The 6,000-nt window shown below is 37.4% G+C and overlaps 1 pseudogene; it reads right to left on the bottom strand.

Annotated features, from left to right (window-relative positions):
• Nucleotides 1–407: 407 nt before the first annotated feature.
• The window catches only part of LOC116870316, a 30,115-nt pseudogene continuing 24,522 nt past the window's right edge, over nt 408–6,000 (bottom strand).

The following is a 6,000-nucleotide window of genomic DNA, read 5'->3' as shown; positions in this document are numbered from 1 at the left end:
CCCCTTGGTCTGTGTACCATGTGATAGCAGCCCCAGAACACAAGTCCAGTTAATAAGTGAGGAGTTCGGGTACATGAGTACCTAGGTGGCTCAGTGGGTTAAAGCCTCTGCCTTTGGCTGGGGCCTTGATCCCAGGGTCCTTTGATCGAGCCCCCCCACCAACAACCCCACATCTGGCTCTCTGCTCAGCAGGGAGCCTGCTTCCTCCTCTCTCTCTGCCTGCCTCTCTGCCTACTTGTGATCTCTGTCTGTCAAATAAATAAATAAAATCTTTAAAAAAAAAAAAAGTGAGGAGTCCAGTTTCTGAACAAAACACAATATAGGTCCTTTAGGCCCAATCACAGGCAATTACAAGGCTTTCTGTGTGGAATCTCATGGGAGAAAGCCCCCCAAACCCTACATGGTCTTCAGCCACTGTGGTCTCTGAAGGTAGTGGCCGTGCAAGAGTCAGGCCCCACCGTGGCCAGCTGAGCTTCCAAGCACATCTGCACTCCAGGTCCACACACTGCCATTCGGAGGTCTTCCCACTGGCATGTCAGCCCAGACTCCTTACAGAGGAGGAGGGGGAAAACTTAAAGGCACTTTACTCTGTCTCAGGACTTTTTGACTCCCAGTCCTTTTCCCTCTCCCTTCTCCCAGCTCCTGCGGTCGATAAAATGGCAGCTGCTCTTTGTTCAGAGATCCTATGGCAGTGAGACAACCTCCCACCCCCGTCTGCACTGATGCATCTGGTGCAGCTCTGTGCTGAAAAATCGAACATTACAGCTGTGAACATCTTTTGCTCTTTAGCCTCTTGCTTATACCATTGCAATAAGCAATTAAAGGCTTGACTGTTACTTTAATTTTGGCTTGTCGTTTTAATCAACTCTTCCAACAGTGACAGTTCAGCTCTTGACAATAAGACGTTGAATATAAAAGACATGCCGTGACCAAGTTCACATCACCGCTAAGAGTCAAAATCTGAAAGCAAGAATTGAAGGAAAGCGCCTACCTCCCCCACACATAACGTTTGTACTTCATTTGGAGGCAGTTGCCTTGAAAATTATGAGTCAAATTTAGTTAATTTTCCTGGCTGAAAGTAATCCATGCAATTCTGCCTGATAATTCAGATGATTAAGCAATTTAATAAATTTGTTAAGGATTTCAGGAAGCTTACAAAACCTTTAGGAGAGCTGGAAGACCTAAATCAGTAAAAAGATTCCAGGGACAACCACAGACATTCCTAGCAGAAGTGGTCTCGCTAGGAAATGCCATTGCTGCCACAAAGGACTGGATACAAACAGCTTGTCCTGCTGTCTGTGTATTGATTATTGCCGCCAGTCTTGAGAGGGAGAGAGAGAGATGGACACTGCTTTTTCACTTCTGTCCCCAGCTCCTTGGTCAAAGTCAAGAGGCAATGTGCATAATAGGTAGTAAAGCACAGTTCTGAACTTTCACAGTATTCAGGAACCATGCATATATGCTGAGGACCACAGACTCTGATCCCCGCCCACCACATGTCTCTCTACTGTCCCTGGAATCTCGCTCTGTGGAATAGGCAAGTGGAGATCTTGTGAAAGGTCACATTCTCATGATCTGATTTCTGAAATCTTCTATTTCAGACAAAATTCCTTCCTGATTAACTAGTTGAATAGCTTGAGACCAGGTGATTCTGGGAAGGAGGAACCTATTGCAAGGAGAAGTATGAAACCTCGGGTCAGGTGTTGGAGAAAAAAAAGCAGCCCAGGGAAGGGAAAGATGGAGAACTGTCAATCCTGGGGCAGGGAAAGCCCGCCTCCACAGGGCACGGGCACTGCTTCTTTGATTTGGTCCCTGGATCAGAGCACTATTTCTTCAGTTCAGTTGAGGCTTTGTAAGACGATGAGAAAAAGAAAAATATTTTCTGCTTCTGGAGTGGAAGTATATGAAATCTTACACTGTTTATACTAGTGTGTCATGATTATTTTACTTAAATTTAATGGCAAAACAGAGGTCAGAGAATGTGCAACATTCTTTGCTGTGTACAGTCATACTTAAAGAAAAACTAACAAAAATAATTAGGAACAAAACAGTATTCAAAGATATGAAATAAAATGCATTATTATTATTATTAGCATCATTTTAGACAACACTATTGTACAAATTATGCATACACGACTGAGTATATTCATATTCTTAGTAATAACACGATGTTTTGCTTCTAACTTTGGCACAGAAATTGCTCACAGTCAATTACAATTTCTTCAAACCACACCCAATAAAGCTCAACAGAATAAAATGAACACTAATCTATGAATATTGGTCAATTTCTCATGACTTTTCTCATGGAAGTCCAAAATTGAGTAAATAGAATAAAAAAAAATTGAAAAAATACAACTTGAACATGCCAAAAGCATGGTGAAACTTTAAGAGCACAAACATTTGTATCTTGTTTTTAAAATGTCACTTAATGCAAATGATAATTGCAGTATCGACAAAGAATACAATGAAATGCCTCCAAAATGATGAGATGCCTTCAAGGTGAAGTTAACCTTATTGTGGCTTTAACAAGTAACATTCTTGGAAAGTCACTACAAAAAGGATACCACTGAAAAATTCATTCAGAATAAATCTAAAATGAAAGGACCTGATAGCAAACTATCAATACATTCACACATATTTAAATGCCTTTATCCGTATTCCTATGAAGCATACATACAAAAGAAAATATGTTTATGAGGAGGTGTACCCATCTCAAAAGGGTTAGAAATAAAGATGAGCATGAAAGATGACAGTGAAAATGAGAAACATTGTAAGGTATACTGAGTTGCACAAAATTATCTTCATGATTCCCTTTTCTTTATATTGACATTGTACAGCTGAATAAAAATAGTAATTTAGTCTTATTAATACACTTGGAAAATAATTTTTTATTATGATTAACTAGAAAAAATAAGTAATAGTAGGGTATTTTGTTTTTTAATTTTGTTCTTTTTGTGAATGTGAGTTTTTTCCATCTATGGTATTCAAAAATAACACTTTATCTGGATTTTGTGCCTAATAGTATGGGTAATGTTTTCCATATTTTAATTGGATTTATTAACAAATTTCAACTGAATACATTTTAAAGGTCTTGTTGGCTTTGTTTAATGATTCATGAATGAAGCAATAGCCCATCGAACAAACAGAAAGCTCTGCAGAGCTGTACAAAATATAAGATTTTTATAGTCAGAAAGAGGGCAGGACAAGAAAGCTACTAGCAAAGAGTGGATTGTTTCAGGCAAGGTCATCTTCCTTCTGGGGACAACAGGGCTCTCTGCCAGGTGTATTATTTCACTAGTGCCAATAAGACAACTCTGGGAGAGGATGAAAATTCTATTAGGTTAGGTATTAAGTCTTGGTTTGGTGATGGGGCTTAGCACAAAAGACTTAATTTGCAGCCTATTGTTTCTCTCTCTTTCTTTTTAAACAGATTTAAAGCACAGAATTTTAAATTACATGTAACATTTGTTGTCACCCTTGTCATGTTATAATTTTATAAGCCATAAGCATATAGCTAAGTAATTTTTCATGTAGCTCTGTCTATGCCTATGATTTTTCTTTGTATAGTCTTAAAAACCATTTAGTACTTATGTGAATATATGTAATAGTATGATGAACATTTTTTTTAAAGATTTATTTATTTATTTGACAGACAGAGGTCATAAGCAGGCAGAGAGGCAGGCAGAGACAGAGAGAGAGGGAAGCAGGATCCCCGCTGAGCAGAGAGCCAGATGTGGGGCTCAATCCCAGGACCCTGGTATCATGACCTGATCTGAAGGCAGAGGCTTTAACCCACTGAGCCACCCAGGCGCCCCTGATGAACATTTTATTTTTATTACAATTCATGGATTTGTCTTTTTGGATATCTTAAGAGGATTCAGGATTACTATAATAAAGTGTATAGCTCTTCTGGTCAAAAATGAAAGCACACAAAAAATAATTAATTTCCACCTGAACTAAAAACAAAACAAACAAAAGAAAATGGTAGGGACAGTTAAGACTGTACTGCCTGGGAAAAGGTGGTTTGGAGAATTGATTTTAAGTCTGGAGATGTTAAAGGCAGCTTCCTTCAAATCTCAATTTATTCCCCTAGTCAAAAGGGAAAAAAGGGAAAAAAGAGGAGTTTTTGCTTTAGCCTTACCCAAAGACACAGATCCTAAACAGATTCGTTCCACATGTGGAAATAAGAAGGAAAACAATGATGATACAATAGGATTGTGACTTTAAGTTACAAAAAAACTTATTCACTAGTGAAATATAACGTAATGAAACTTCTTAAGTGTTGTCCACTCAGATTGGCCAAAATGATGCCCTTACTTGATAAGCAAGTGATGTGTCTGAGAGAAGGGCTGGAACATCTCCTTAGGTTTTTGTCTTTTTTTTTTCCTTTTTTTTTTTTTAATTTTATTTTTTATGAACATATATTTTTATCCCCAGGGGTACAGGTCTGTGAATCACCAGCTTTACATACTTCACAGCACTCACCACAGCACACACCCTCCCCACTGTCCATAACCCCACCCCCCATCCCCCCTCCCCCCATCAACCCTCAGGTATTTACCCTAAAGATACAAATGTAGTGATCCGAAGGGGCACGTGCACCCGAATGTTTATAGTAGCAATGTCTACAATAGCCAAACTATGGAAAGAACCTAGATGTCCATCAACAGACGAATGGATAAAGAAGATGTGGTATATATACACAATGGAATACTATGCAGCCATCAAAAGAAATGAAATCTTGCCATTTGCGACGACGTGGATGGAACTAGAGGGTATCATGCTTAGCGAAATAAGTCAATCAGAGAAAGACAACTATCATATGATCTCCCTGATATGAAGGAGAGGAGATGCAACATGGGAGGTTAAGGGGGTAGGAGAAGAGTAAATGAAGCAAGATGGGATTGGGAGGGAGACAAACCATAAGTGACTCTTAATCTCACAAAACAAACTAGGCTTTTGTCTTTAATGACAAATCTGAAGTAAAGATCTCTTTACCCAACTGGTTTAAGATTTTTTTTAGCAAAATAATAATACATTCAGTTCAACCACCTAATTGTATATATTTTCAATGTATTTTAATAATAACTTATGATTTATTATTATTTCTATATGCGTTTTAAAGGTTCCTAGTAAATATGCATCACTTTTTCTTATGCTATCATCATTTGCATTTAGTAAATTAGCATCTCAGCTTTTGTTCGGTTCAACAGTTTGAACTCCATGACTCCCGTCCCCTCTGCCCTCACTTGTGTGAACTGTCTGGAAAATAAACTCTTTTCTTAATTATATTTGCTACTAATAAGTTTGCTTCAAAAATATTTGCTAATATTTGCTTTTTCACATAGGGATTTCACTCCTTATTTCTAGTAGAAGACAAATTGAGACATAGTAACATTTTAAAAGTTTATTTGAGCAAAAATCAGTTCCAATCAGGAAGTGCAAAATCAGAAGTGGTTAGGAGCATTGTGCCTCTGAGGTGCTCTGGGAGAGATTTAAGGAGAAAAAAGGGAAACAAAGTAAGGAAATTACTGATCAGCTATAGCTTAAAGCCTAGTTGGCTCTTTGTTATTGGTTGTGCTTAGGATTTGATTTGGTAACCTTGGGGCATTTTGTTCTTAGATGTTGGATTGCTTGTGTAGGCCACCACAGCATTAGAGCACCTACAGGCCTCCTTATTTAGTTAATTTAACTTTTTTCAAAATTGAGAAAAGTCATGATTATTCTTTATTAATAATAATTGTAAATATCATTCATTCCAGAAAAAATTTTCCTAATTGAGTTAAAATAAATTGTTTGTAAATAACAAATTAAATTTGTAATCTCTTTTTTTTAGAATAATATTATAATTCAGATCTGAAATACACTTTTTAAAAAATACATTGCATTGGGGTTAAATATTGCAGAAAAGAGAATGCAAATGCAAATCAAATGAGAAAAAGTTGTGCAAACATTCTGACTTAAAAATAACATACGGATGCAACTTTAACTCTATTCCAT

The sequence above is a fragment of the Lontra canadensis genome, unplaced genomic scaffold, assembly GCF_010015895.1.
Source record: "Lontra canadensis isolate GAN:19392208 unplaced genomic scaffold, GSC_riverotter_1.0 scaffold22, whole genome shotgun sequence".
Classification (NCBI taxonomy): Eukaryota; Metazoa; Chordata; class Mammalia; order Carnivora; family Mustelidae; genus Lontra; species Lontra canadensis.
This window is presented reverse-complemented; position numbering and strand designations above follow the sequence as displayed.